The sequence below is a fragment of the Lissotriton helveticus genome, chromosome 4_1 (genome assembly GCF_964261635.1).
Source record: "Lissotriton helveticus chromosome 4_1, aLisHel1.1, whole genome shotgun sequence".
Taxonomy (NCBI): domain Eukaryota; kingdom Metazoa; phylum Chordata; class Amphibia; order Caudata; family Salamandridae; genus Lissotriton; species Lissotriton helveticus.
Window position 1 is genome coordinate 1090794330 of NC_136063.1, and position 14306 is coordinate 1090808635.

A 14306-nucleotide genomic window follows, 5' to 3' on the forward strand; every position below is an offset into this window, starting at 1 on the left:
GTCTGGTCTCCCCGATCATGCGACGGCTCTCGTGAACGTCCCGGGTTCAATCCAGGCTGATCATGCGGCCTGATTCTCACCGTCTCATCAGTCCATTTGAAAACGGCCTCTGGGGTATCAAAAAAATGATTACGGGATTGAAAGATCACCCGTAGGCGAGCTGGATAAAGCAATGAGTACTGGATCTTCAGGCCCCGGAGTTTCGCCTTGGCGGCTATGAAGGAGTGCCGCTGCTGTTGCACGAGTCTAGTGTAGTCCGGGAAGATCATAATTTTCTGATTTTCGAACAAAAGAGAGTCTTTGGCCCTTGCTTCCCGCAGAATGGTGTCTTTGTCGTGAAAGTTCAAGAGTTTGGCAATCACGGGTCTGGGCCTCTCTCCCGCAGGCGGCTTCTGCGTCAGGGCCCTGTGGGCGCGTTTGATCACGAAACAGCGGGACAGGGCCTCCGGGGGGAGCCAACTCTCCAGCCACTGAGTCAGGAACTGTTCCATATTGCCCTTCTCACACCCCTCTGGAAAGCCCACAAAGCGTAGGTTGTTTCTGCGCGCCCGCCCTTCGGCATCCTCGACTCGAAGCGCCAGGCCCCGTTGAATGTTTTCCATCGCTGCCATTTTCCGCTTCAGGGTCCCAACATCGTCCTCCACCACCGAGATCCTCGATTCGGTTTCAGTAATTCGAGCCACAGCGTTGCGCAGATCTTGGCGCAACAGGGTCACGTCCGCTCCAACTGCCCCAATCTTGGCATCGAGCATGTCCCTAGACTGGGTGATCGCCGCCATGAGCGCCGCGTTGTCCGGGCCCGATCCCTGGCCACCGGATGCCCCCTGACCCCCACTCGGGCCGGTAAATTTGTCAATGGGGCCCTGCTTGGCAGGCCCTCCCCCCCCTCTGGTCATGGTGAGGCTCTCTTCAGGTGCCCCGGTTCTCAGGGCAGGCGCCGGTCCTCACAGCTAGGCGGTCCGCGCTGCAAGTCACAACCAAGGGTGGCACACAGTCCTGGACCAGCAGACCGCCTCAGTCCGCCTCCGTGGGGGGGGCACACGCAGGACTCTCCGGGCCAGGCCACTGTCCAGTCAGGGTCACAGCTCCCAACGGGCCGATTGCCCACCTCGTCGCCTCCACCAGTGACTGCCAGCAACCCCGATGTCGGGCACCACCTCCAGATAAATCCGGGGCAGGGGGCCCCCAGCCAACCAGAAGGGCAGACAAACGCAAAAGCCCACAGGCCAAGGAGCAGGCAGGGTCACACTCCAGGGGGCCGCAGCACTAGCCTCCCTCGCGCTGCCTCACGCGAGTCGCCAAAATCGAGGCCCCGGTCTCCGGTCACGGTCCACCCTCATGGTCCGGGAGGCTGCACTCACCCCCCAGTCGCAGGATATGGCCACCTCCGTCACCTCTGCTCCGTGGCAGGTTCAAGCCCCTGGTCGCGGGCCTCACCACCGGCACTGCCCGCCGACACCGGGAGCTCCCGGCTGGGGACCGCTAAAATTGAGGCACTGGCTTCACTCGCCGAGTGTAGGCCCCAGGCCGTCGCCGCCGCTATCTCCACCACCAATGCTGCGAGCGCTCCGGTTCCTTCACCGGAGAGCACCCCTCGCCAGTCTCTACCTCCGCTGCAAGTGTGGGTCTGGAGTTGGACTCGGGGGCCAGGATAAAACGACGGATCAGTAACGGGCCGGTGGGAGCTCTAACAAGCCACGTCCACCATCTTCGCCCTCGAAGCCACGCCCCCGCAATCAACATTTTAACATAAAGAATTAGCCCCAAAGCACTTTCTAATCTAAAACATACTCGCGTTTCAATTTGAACGAAACTGCTGCAGCAGAGCCCGGCCACGTATGCACACCTACCATTCCATCCAGGTCAAGTGAACTTTCCCAGGATCCCGTCTACCAACTCCGACTCAGTCAATTCAGGTTAAAAAAATTAATTCAAAGTTTTTTTTATTCACTCAGCTAAAACAGCCATGCAAAAAACATAGCAACATAAATACACATAATTAAGGAAGTTAAAATGTAAATGTAGAGGTAGAGGTACTTGTATAGTGCGCACGACCACCCAGAGGCATCTAGGCGCTTGTACGAATACCGCTGAGGATCCCTTCCTGGCCTTTCCCTGTGAAGTGCCCACTCCTGGGCACCCCCAAGGTGAAGCCAAGCATCCTAGGGTTGTTGGGGACGTTGTGGAGATTAAGCAAGCTATTGCCCAGAGTTGCAGAGTGGGTGGGACTCGTGATTAGAATAGGCACCGAGGCGAGAATTATCAGGTCCGAGGACCAAGACCCACCGAGGCGGGGAATTGAACCCTGGTCTCGGGCCAGACTTCTGCATCAGGGTCTGCCGCTCCAACCATTGAGCCACACTTCTCCACTTTAAGAGTGACCAATACACTGTTAGTACATAAAAATCGGAAAGGTGAAAAAGTCAATAGGAGCCCAGAAGTGTTTTATTGACAAGACAGCAGTTTGGATTATCTCGGATTGTCAAACGCCATTCTGCGTGGGTATATACAGCAAAAGATAGATATCACAAGTATCTGACCGCTGGCACAAATTCACGACTTCATGAACACTTTTCTCTCCATACTGTATGAATAAGTGTTTGCACTATTAAGATGAATCATAATAATAAATAATAATAAACACACATAAAGCGTATGGCTACACTAACTAGTGTGTCCCCGCGCTGCGGAAAAAGAACCAGTTCCAGGCAGTAAGGTAAGAGCAGAAGGGAACAAACAGGGAGGGAAACATCCTTTACAACGAAACTATTACAACGCAGTGCTTTTACAACGCAGGTTTTACAACGAAAACCATTACAACGCATTGCGCTGGGGGGCGCTCTAGGATAGGGAATAGATTTAATTTAATATCCAACACCTTCCCTAGTGTCCACGGGGACTGGAGTTGGAATAATAAATTAAACTATTCACTATCCACCACTCCAAAGCGCTATGCATTGTAAAGGTTTGCGTTGTAAAAACTGCGTTGTAACAGCATGCGTGGTAAAAGCATGCGTTGTAACATCATACATCCAACAGGGATCATAACATTAGATTATAAAAAAATACACATTCTTCGATTCTAAAATACCAGCTATACATTGCATAATGTATAAATACTTAAAAACACAAGATGTAACATCAACTGTATGGAAACAATATTATTGCAATTTACAGTGTTACAGGAAGCACTACTTCTTGAATGCTGCCATTCCAGTGGATGCACTGCACGTATAATATTTTCCTAATCTTATACCGGTGACTCTGATTGTATCACTTTTAAACTTGACGTAAAAATCCAGACATTTTATATACCCCTTGCTAAACCTTGTAGATCAATGTAATTTCCTAACGTTTGGCCTCCTATATAGCTTCATCCCCTTGGGTGATAACAAAGGCAATATAAGTTATATATCGAACATTCTAGCATTATCACTTCTTTAAAACAATAGCATAAATACAACACAGCACATTTCTCCTAAACAGGTCTGTATATGAGAACGTTTTAGAACGATAGCAGCGTGAAAGCCAGGCCCTCAACTGTGTGTTTATTCTCAGGGAACTGGATTCATCAGTTCCTTCTGTTTTTTATCGCTAACCAAAAAATATGTTTGTATTAAGACTAAGGTTTCGTAAAAAATATATAAATCATGAGAGCACATAGAAGCCTCTATTGTTTCATTGAAAGCCCTGATACTTGGAACCTCCATGTTGGCATGAGCAAAATATTTAGTTTTCTATGATACCAAGGACATATGTACATATAGTAGACCAAACCCATGTCCAATTCAATTGGGTACATGCAAATTAGCACCAATCCCCCCCCTCCCCCATGTCACACCAAATTGCACTATTAGCTAAAAGTGGTCTTCCATAGTTTTGGTTGGGTGAGAAGTTCATGGTTGTTCATGGGGTAATTATCATCGAATACGATTCCAACCCATTTGATGTTACAATAGGAATAGACTCATTTAGAGACTGCTCACATTGCTACTTAGATTCCCTTCAATTTAAAAATCGTTTGCAGCTTCTTTTTTTTTAAGTGATTAAACATGTTTTCAGGAATGGAAATAGGGTTATCAAACCAATTAAACAAATCTAACTCAGCTAGTGTTTGTTTTAACACCATGAACCATGGAGTTTTGAGCAATTAACACATTGCTGCAATTTCTTGGGTGATTTGTCAGGTCATTTGCTTTCTCTCCCATCGTGAGAATTCTGATCACTTTTTTAGGGCTGGGGCCTACCGTCCCACTGCGTCAGCAGTGGGCGTGGCCTAAGAGTCCTTTTCTCAGGGCTTCCGAAAACGTACCTAACGAATTCCAGGCTGCTCGTGGTTTTTCGTGGTTTTTTTTGGTAGCTGCATTGCTATTGGCCTTCGTGTGCGTGTGCTTTAGAAACAGAACACGCAATAGGCCATAGGCGGTCGTGTAGCTCCGCAAATGGCCTATTGGTGTCTGTTACGCGCACCAGAAGGCCATATATCTTCAATTATCTCGGCCGTCACGGCGGAGATAATTCAAGACATATGGTGGCAGTGGCGCGCACGCGTGCACCACTCGCCGGCGGTTTTCCAGTGCTGCTTGTTTTTTTTAATCCATTTCACGGAGCTCTCCCTGTTAGAGAATAAACCTTAAGAACCCAACCTACGAGGCTGCCTCCTTACTACACGTGGCGACGTGCAGACTACCTCTACAGCCCCTCACAGCGGTATCCACTATATTCCAGTGTGTCCACTGAGCCCTCAGAAAATCTTCTGAACTCACTCTGACTTCACAACTTTGGATCTGCTGTGCTGCACTGCCTGGTATCCGGTGAAGCTGATCGCCTACCGGTACCTTAGACTGCCTCTGATCCATTCCTTCTCAGCTGGCGAGAGACACAGATCCTCCGGTTTTCACGGTGAGACCAGCGCTGTCAGAGAGCTAATCTGGTGCCCTTCCAGCACTAACTTTAATTCACCCCTGTGCTTCTGCAGCCTGCGTACTCGCCGTGCATGTCACTACCCCTTCACTTCGCCCTGAGGTCATACCCTCAACCGGAATCCTGCTTCGCTTCTGACTTGTCATCCCAGCTGTTCAGCTTTACACGCATTTCGTCAATTCAGCTGTGGCTTTACTTTCACCCCTCACGCTGCTGACTTTCCATTCAGAAGGCGTACCGCCGCCTTCCGATCTTTGCTTTCTGCTCAGGATCAGACATCTGAGCACTCCTAATGTGCGCGCTACGTCACTGAAACGCAGCATCAGGCGCATTCATTTAATGGTCTTCTCTCAACCCCTTCCTCAGTCTCTCTCTTTCCCCTGTTCTATTCTTATCCCCTTCCTCCCTTCTCGCCTTATTTCTGGTTTATATTTACTTTTCCTTGGCAAATTTGCTCGTCCCTCAACCTTATTTCCTCCTCACAATGACACATTTTCTTGCACTCCGTTTTTTCACCCTATCGTTTTCTGTCATCCTTTTCCTCTCTCTTCTTTATTGTTCTCTTATTCTCTACTCCCAGTGCAGAGTGAGTGCAGAGTGAGTGCGAGTGACTGTGAGTGCAGAGTGAGTGCGAGAGTGACAGTGAGTGCAGAGTGAGTGCGAGAGCGACTGAGTGCAGAGTGAGTGCGAGAGTGACAGTGAGTGCAGAGTGAGTGCGAGAGTGACAGTGAGTGCAAAGTGAGTGCGAGAGTGACAGTGAGTGCAGAGTGAGAGTGACAGTGAGAGTGCAGAGTGACAGTGAGTGCAGAGTGACAGTGAGTGCAGAGTGAGTGCAGTGACAGTGAGTGCAGAGTGAGTGCAGAGTGACAGTGAGTGCAGAGTGAGTGCGAGAGTGACATAGTGCAGAGTGAGAGCAGAGTGAGTGCCAGAGTGACTGTGAGTGCAGAGTGAGTGCAGAGTGACTGTGACTGTGAGTGCAGAGTGAGTGCCAGAGTGACTGTGAGTGCAGAGTGAGGGCCAGAGTGACTGTGAGTGCAAAGTGAGTGCGAGAGTGACAGTGAGTGCAGAGTGACAGTGAGTGCAGAGTGAGTGCAAGAGTGACAGTGAGTGCAGAGTGAGTGCGAGAGGGACAGTGAGAGTGCAGAGTGACAGTGAGTGCAGAGTGAGTGCGAGAGCGACAGTGAGAGCGACAGTGAGTGCAGAGTGAGTGCGAGAGCGACAGTGAGTGCAGAGTGAGTGCGAGAGTGACAGTGAGTGCAGAGTGAGTGCGAGAGTGACAGTGAGTGCAAAGTGAGTGCAGAGTGAGTGACAGTGAGTGCAGAGTGACAGTGAGTGCAGAGTGAGTGCAGAGTGACAGTGAGTGCAGAGTGACAGTGAGTGCAGAGTGACTGTGACTGTGAGTGCAGAGTGAGTGTAGAGTGACTGTGAGTGCAGAGTGAGTCCCAGAGTGACTGAGTGTAGAGTGAGTGCAGAGTGAGTGCAGTGAGTGCGAGAGTGACAGTGAGTGCCGAGTGAGTGCAAGAATGACAGTGAGTGCAGAGTAAGTACGAGTGACAGTGAGTGCAGAGTGAGTGCGAGAGTGACAGTGAGTGCAGAGTGAGCACAAACATTAGACCACACACATAAGACCACACACATAAAACCACACACATAAGACCACACACATAAGACCACACACACACACCACCACACACACACTCACCACCACACACTCACCACCACACACGCAACCACACACACAACCACACACACACACCACCAGCCGTCACTACACACTTTCACCGGGCACAAAAACCACCAGCCATCAGTGCATGCTTTCACCGGGCACAAACACCATCAGCTGTCAGTGCAGGCTTCCACCAGGCGCACAACACCAGACATCAGTGCACGCTTTCACCAGGCACACACACCTCCAGCCGTCTGTGCACGCTTTTACCAGGCGCACACACACCACCAGCCATCAGTGCACGCTTCCACCAAGCACACACACCTCCAGCCGGCAGTGCACGCTTCCACCAAGCACACACACCACCAGCCATCAGTGCACAATTTCTACAGGCACACACACCACCAGCCATCGGTGCACACATCAATTGGTAATGCATCCACAATTAAATATTGTAGCAATCACAGTATGGTGCACTTTACTTTTAAACATATTCATCTAAAGCGCAGCATGCCACCATTGCTACAATTCCAATCCAACCCACATAATTCCAATACACACCACATGCATACACTCCATAACACATGGCTAAAAGACATTGCCATTTACAATGCCATTAGCTCTAACTCAAATAAATCCGAGACCTATTGCATTTCTAATGCTTGTTATGATGTGCTGTCTGCAGGTTGCCAGTATGAGATGTACCTATACTTCATGTAAGTAAGGACTTGAGCCAGGAAGTTAGATGAGGATGTGCATTAGAGAGCAATGGCATGAAACAATGTGTGGCATCCACTTAATGCAGTTCGATTTTAGGTGGTATCAAGATACACACGTCTCATGTGGACAATGGGATGGAATTGGAGTTAAGAGATCGCCAATAAATCTAGGCATTAGCTGAGCGCATCTGTTTTGCAGGGCATGACATGACTCGGCACATCCGCAGATGTTTTGAGGAGCTCAGGCACCAAAGGCTCACAACAGCCTAGGCTGCAGGAAATCTAAAATGCACTTCCACCTTGAACATACATTTGGAGATCTGCACTTATTGGCTGGGGCTGTGGGACAGTACCTCTTCTCCTTAGCCCACGTTACATATGAAAGGAGAAGCCAGTTCCAGGCAATATTTGTGTTTTTATTCACAATGAATTTTCTGTGAACAGACAAGACCGAATCCTGACATGCTCCAGAATGTATTGCATTAAGTTGTGCCTTTTCATGGAGAAAAAGAAAACGTATTGAATTTGGACCTTACTGTCCAAAATAGCACTGGCAGAGGCATTGTTTCAAAAGAGTTATAACTGTTAGTTACCCACCTGAAGGAGTCGTTGAGTCAGACGATCTTTGAGCATAATGGAAGTAGCCAACTTTTTAAAATCCAAATATATAAAATGTTACTGTGAACCAAAAAGCAAAATGTGACACAGAGAATGGGCCGATACAACGACTCACTTTCCAGACGACACGGGAAGTTCCCTCCTGAAGGTTGAATACAGCACAATTTATTCACCTCTGGTTTCAAGACAATTATCTGTGAGTTACACTTTGATTGTGTGACGAAAACCAAATTGTGGACATTTGATAGCGGGGAGTGATCAGGGCATATTCTCCCCTCTCTTTTGGTATTCTCGGAAATGCAATTTTCACTTGTGGCTGATCCTCTAACCTTCTCGTTATATACGAGCCCTCCGTCCCCTTGCACTAAAATGCCACCAGGGCCCCTCCTAGATTGATCTCCATGGAAAAGCTAGCTCAAGAAAAAAAATATTACCAAGACTCTTGAGTCGTTATCTAGATACCAACACTTGCGTTTTGCAAAACAATATTTTGATGCATTTTTTAAACCACGCCCTGGCCACTCAGGAACCGCCCACACACACGTTGCATTTTAACTCACTGGGGTGACCGCCCCCGTGTCCAGCTTCATGTTCTATATAACTAACAGCCCCCGGCTCCAATTGAAATCCCAAAAGTCTGTGTTACTGACTCGTTCTTACTTTTTCTCGTATCATCATTACTAATACACGTTCTATGTCTTAGGTTTATTGCAGATCTGTTTGATTAGTTGAACTATTATTCTCTTGTCTTGCTCCTTACAACAGTGCCTGAGGCCTCTTCTTGACTATGTCGCTCACCCCCTTTGCGGTTGTCCATACATTTACTTTGTAATCACCGCCTTCTTGCCTCTCCTAGACTAGCAGGCCTCTCCCATCCGCTGAAACCCTCGGTTTCTAAGGAATAGGCTTAGGCCCCTCAAATATGCTGATGGTTCGATCTTCGGCTCGTTCTCCTCCCCGTTCACACTCTGTCCTGCCAGCCGTGGGCTCTGCAAACAGCGGCGGGTAGTAAATCAGACCGTGCGAAGTACTCCTGCCAAGGTGCCTTTCTTCGGACATGAACCCTTCTGCATCGGGGCGCGCACAAACCCGAAGGAATGCGGCGCCTCTGTGAAATACGACGTGGCCATGCTGGGCGCTCGCAGAGGCTTCCTAGCGCTCAATGGCTGTTGCCTAGCTCGAAGTATGCAGCGCGGAGGCAGCGGCGAACACCCTCGGGCAAGAATAAACTGCACCATTCCGAGATTATTCAGGGTGGCGTCCTCTCCACCCACGGGCACGGCCCTCTAAAGGTGTGCACCAACCCAGGCCGCAACTCTCTCGCGCCACCGCCCGTCAAAGAGCGAGTGGGCACTCCCGAGGACGCTACAATTGTATCTGTGCCGTCTTCACTGGGCACCAGGGCAGTCTACAGCGCCCACCCCGACAGTTTTGTAATTAAAACAACAACGGGGGAATGACGAGATGTAGTAGAGGCCCAGATTTAACCCGCCGGGACGGAGGAGGGGGTCTGCAGGTCCAAGAGGGGAGCCAAAACCATGTACAAGGTCCTATGTACAAGGGCCGGGCAGATCTCTGAGAAAATAAATCCCCAAAGAAAATGAAATTTCAGCTTCTTTTATTATGAGGTTTGTTCCCTATTTGGTCCCGATGGCGGTAACAAAACAAAAAAAAATTAAAAAATCCTTTGCCATCGACAGCTTTCTCGGGACTGGCACTTTGACGAAGGATGGTGCTCAGTGGTGACCAGATATTATGGCTCAAGATACAACATAACCATGTAAGAATAAACCCACAACTCGTCCTGTTCAGCTACTCTCGGGTACTGAGTACGTGCACTTCAGTAGTTTGCACTTTTGCACTTCGTGACAGCACATCTGACCAGGGGCAATGCTTTTAATGGGAGTGTACTAGCCCTTTTCAATAGCAACAGGTATGCATGGATAGTTAAATTGTAGGTGAAAACTAGAGGCCAGCTGTACCAAGACTTCTTGTGGTCGCAAAGGGTCCAAAATGCAAAAGTGGACCCTTTGTGGCAGCAAAATGGCCTTTTGGTATGCACAAACACAAATTGCAATTTGATAATATTACATACGAAATTGGTATTTGGAAGGTGTATGCTTAGGGAGTCCCTTCCAAATAGCGATTCAGAAAAAGATGTATTCATGTTTTTTTACCAAAGTTCAGGCGCAAACAATGAAGGGGCTTATTTACAAGCCTCTTGCGCTGTCGGTGCATCACTTTTAATATGGGACAAAGTGACGAACTTGCAAAGCAAGAGGCTTGTATCTAAGCCCCTAATATTTTACTGCCTACACAAAAATAGTGGTTACCTATTTGCACATGGCAAGAGGTCTTCAAGGGACCCCTTCCCCTTTGTGAATGTCGAAAAAACATTTTTAAGACTAGGTAGTGGTCCACACTTTCTTGTCTCAAAAATCATTGACACATCCCATTTCACTTTAAGGAAAATTGACTACATTTAAAAACATTATTGTTTTTTTAAAAGCATTGGCAGACATGGTGGTCGACTGACCTCAAAGGCCACCATCCTGTGATGACAGAAACTCATACTAGGTATCAATTTGCAACCTGCTAAATCAATATTCATGAGGTATGTAAAATTGCAACCTACTATAATTCAGTATTTTGTGTACCAATCTATTAGTACATAGGTTAGTTCACAAAATATCACTCTGGTCGCAAGACAACAGGTCTCAAATTGTGACGTTTTTTGCGACCAGTGTTTAGAATATCTTGCCCTTAGGGCCATATGTACTAAGGCATTTTGAGGTTGCAAAGGGCACGATTCTTAAAAGCTGACCCTTTGCCACTGCTAAACGGCTTATTGATAGGTACTAAACGCAAACTACAATTAAGTAACACACTGCAGAAATCGCAATTTGGGTTTGCAACTGCATAAAGAATCATTATTTGGAAGCAGGGTGTGTGTCCCTTCCAAAGAGCGATTCAAAATAGGATGTTATACTGTTTGTAACTGAAATCCGGTGGCAAAATATTAATATTTGACGACTACTAAAAGGTAATGTTAACCTATTCGCAAAGGGGAAAGGCTTTGTGAATGTTTAAAAAAAAAACTAGGAGTTGCTAGTGATCCATGGAGGCACTGCTTATAAAAAATGTATGTGAAAGTTTTCCGTAATTTTTGATCACATCCCGTTTTTCTTGCAGCATTTTACGACCTACCTACCTCACACATATGAATGAAGTAGGTCGCAGTGCAACCCACTGCGAATGGTGCTTTTGCCAATCGACCTAGTACATAGGTCGGTTTGCAGAATCGATTTGCTAAAGGCTGGTCTGCAAACTGGCCCTTATTATGTAACAAAAGTTCACTGACATACGTATGGTCAATGCAATGCATAGTTGGTGAGACACTTTGGAGCCCTGAATGGTGTTACCAGTTTACATTATGAGTATTAGTAACCATCGCACTGCCGGGTATGAGTTCAGTCCCTCGCTGCCCGGGCCAGAAGGCGCATGCACGCGCCCTGGCAGTAGAACTGATGATGCCACTCTTATCACAACTGTATACCACTAAGTGTGTAGGAAATGAAGGAGAGAACGTCTCAGGTTCCGTTTTTGACAGGGTGTGTGGTAGTTAGCACACAGCAGAAATAAACGGGTTGTATGTTCCGGAAAGTCTCGAAGTCAATACAAAGGAAAGGAACCAGACTTACGAAAAACGATGCCACTTGGAAACAATGAACAAGGCCAATAATGGGACACCCGACGACCACCCTGGGGTGGCCAAGGTGACGAGCCGCGTGCAGATCACACCCCTACAAGAGACGAATCAGACTGGCCAAGGGATGGGGCATTCGCCCCTCCTCATGCCCTCCGAGCAAGCATCATTGCCATGACAACCGGCACAAGCGCCTCTGCTGTGCACCAGGCGTACCCTTCAGGAGCTGATTCGGGATACCGCCGCTACGACTGCAAACGGACCGAGCCAAGTGGTGTAAAAGGCACGCCAGAAATCAGTAAAAGTTTGGCGGGGGCTTGAATGCCCAGAGATGCTCTCCTAACATACATTGCATGTCCCCGTTAGTCCGCTCATCTTGCTAGCGGATCCAGGTACACCTACTTGGCTGCTGAGAGGATTCCGTCTCAGCATGGGGAGTGAAGTCGCCTCTCTCCGGATGCGCGGTCCTCAGCTGTCCAGGCACAGCCTCAAGTGGTCTTCCAAGGATTGTGCAGGAGGCACTCAGGGCCGGTCTGGGGCACTCGCACGCGGCAGAGGACGTGAAGAGCCTTGACCTGCAGGATGCCCGTTTAGATGTATGTCCGGTGCTGGCCGATAGAGGCTGAATTCAGAAGTGCCCAGCTCTGCTGCCGGTTCGCGCTCTCTCCAGCTTTTGCTCCTCCTGGACGTCATTTATGCACGATGAGCCCTGGCAGCCCGGCATGGACTGGCTGGAATGCAGGACGTCAATAGTGACAGCCACGCTGGACTGACGTCAACACGCCCCCCACCCCCCGTAGCTCTGTGCTGGTGTCAGTCTTTCTCCTTTGTGCTGCACACTGTGCCATACGCGAGGGCGAGCTCTTATGCTCACCTCGCTGCACCTGCACAACATGCTAAATCTTAAGATTAATAATAAAATCAAGATCAAAAATATAATGAGTAGCACACCCCGCAGCACATGGTTGATGATAACGATACGGTTTTAAGCAAAAACCATTTACAAAGTGCCTAATAACACAGCAAGCGACAACTTTGTTAAACGAAAGAAACAGCAACACGAGAAGGAAAACATATTGTGCCTCCTCAGAGTATGAGAAAGCGTTCCTGTTGGGGAAGACGGGAGGCAGCACAGATCACTGACACCAGGATTGTGTGAAAAAGACCGCTTTAATTAAACAGGTGCACATCACAAGACAACCTAGGCTGTTGCCTCCTAAAAATAAACCTCGCCATACAAATGATCCCACCTATATTAAGCTACCCCCCCTAAAATCTCCCTCCCCCATAACAAATGACTGTAGTAATATTGTACCTGCTCCAGATCTGTTTAACTGTAACTGTGACCTGTAAACTCTTCAATCCTTTACTACAACTATTATCCCCTACTCAAGTAGACTTCCTTCATAACCTGAACTTCCTGTGACATCCTGGCACAAACTAATCGCCCAGTTTCCTTTCTGCCTGAATTGGCGCTGTCCCCAAGAATAATCTCTGTTAAACAATGGCAACTTCTCTGTCAACCGCAACCTAGAAAAGGGGGAGGTGGCCGTTACCTTTTTCTGCCCCCCTGGGCGCCGTCTATCTAGTAGATGTTCAAAACCATAGCCAACTCCAATTTCAATTGCCTGAGATATAACTGGATGCTCATAAAGGACCTATGTATGTAGCCCGCTCTATAAAATACCTTGTTTTCAAAATGCAAATCCATATGCGCCACTCACCTATGCCTGACTCCCTACAAAAAGCCTGCATCTCATAGTTTATCTTTATCCTTGCCTTACCTATAGGTGCTGGGTGGTGTGCCCCTTTCCAAATCCTCTGAGGACTGAACTCAGTCCATATTATGTGGCAACCTGCCCAATGCCTGCTGATCTCCTTCAAGTCATCTTTCATGTCCTTTCCCAATGATAGCCCTTTCGTACTACCAAATCGTTCTCTTCTAAATGTAGGAGTAATATATGGGGGACTTACCACCTACCAACATTCTGTTCAAACAAGGTAATAACTCATTCCACAGCATTCCCTCTTTCCAGTGCCAAGAGATAGTGTACATGCCAATGTTTAACCTCAAATTTGACCAGTGAGTGCTGGACTTGGCATGCTGCTCAGTCCACTTTATGGAGGAGTGTTCCACAACCCATATATTCAAACTGATCTCCAATGGCCCAGGAACAGAACCTGAAAGACAAAAAAATATGACAACCTGTTCGCTACTTAGCAAATCTCTTCTTCTGCACGAACATAACATTGGAAACAGTTGAGGACCAACAGCCCAAACCCATGATCCTTTCTTTACTCCACCCCTGCCTACCCACCTCGGCAGCCAACCCGATTCTAAAGGAATGGGACCAGAAGCCCTGAGCTTCTAGCCCAACGTGCAAGACCCTTTTGCGCAAAATTGCCAATAAGAGGAAAGCAGAGACTGATTTCCTGTCCGAGGACTGAAACATGTTCTGCCCACAGGCACAGCCTTCCACTTCAGTGATAGACCCCACTACACGGGGCAGAAGTCAGCCCCAGCATAAGCGGGTAACAGAACACTTTTACCCTGACCCCTTTGATCAGTCTTTGATTTATATAGCCACACCCGTAGCAGTGCTTTACTTTCACAAACTTCCTTGCAGAGTAACCCTTGGGTCCCCTTACCCCCCCAATAGTTCGGAGACTCGTA

General features: G+C 48.1%; 1 protein-coding gene across 1 annotated transcript in view; it reads right to left on the reverse strand.

Moving 5' to 3' along the window:
* NR4A3 (nuclear receptor subfamily 4 group A member 3) overlaps nt 1-12110 on the reverse strand; it is a 595821-nt gene extending 583711 nt beyond the window's left edge. Inside the window, exon 1 of the mRNA XM_078685747.1 lies at nt 12035-12110. The gene's annotated coding sequence lies outside the window, so the exon portion shown is untranslated. The remainder of the gene's footprint in view (nt 1-12034) is intronic.
* Nucleotides 12111-14306: the final 2196 nt, after the last annotated feature.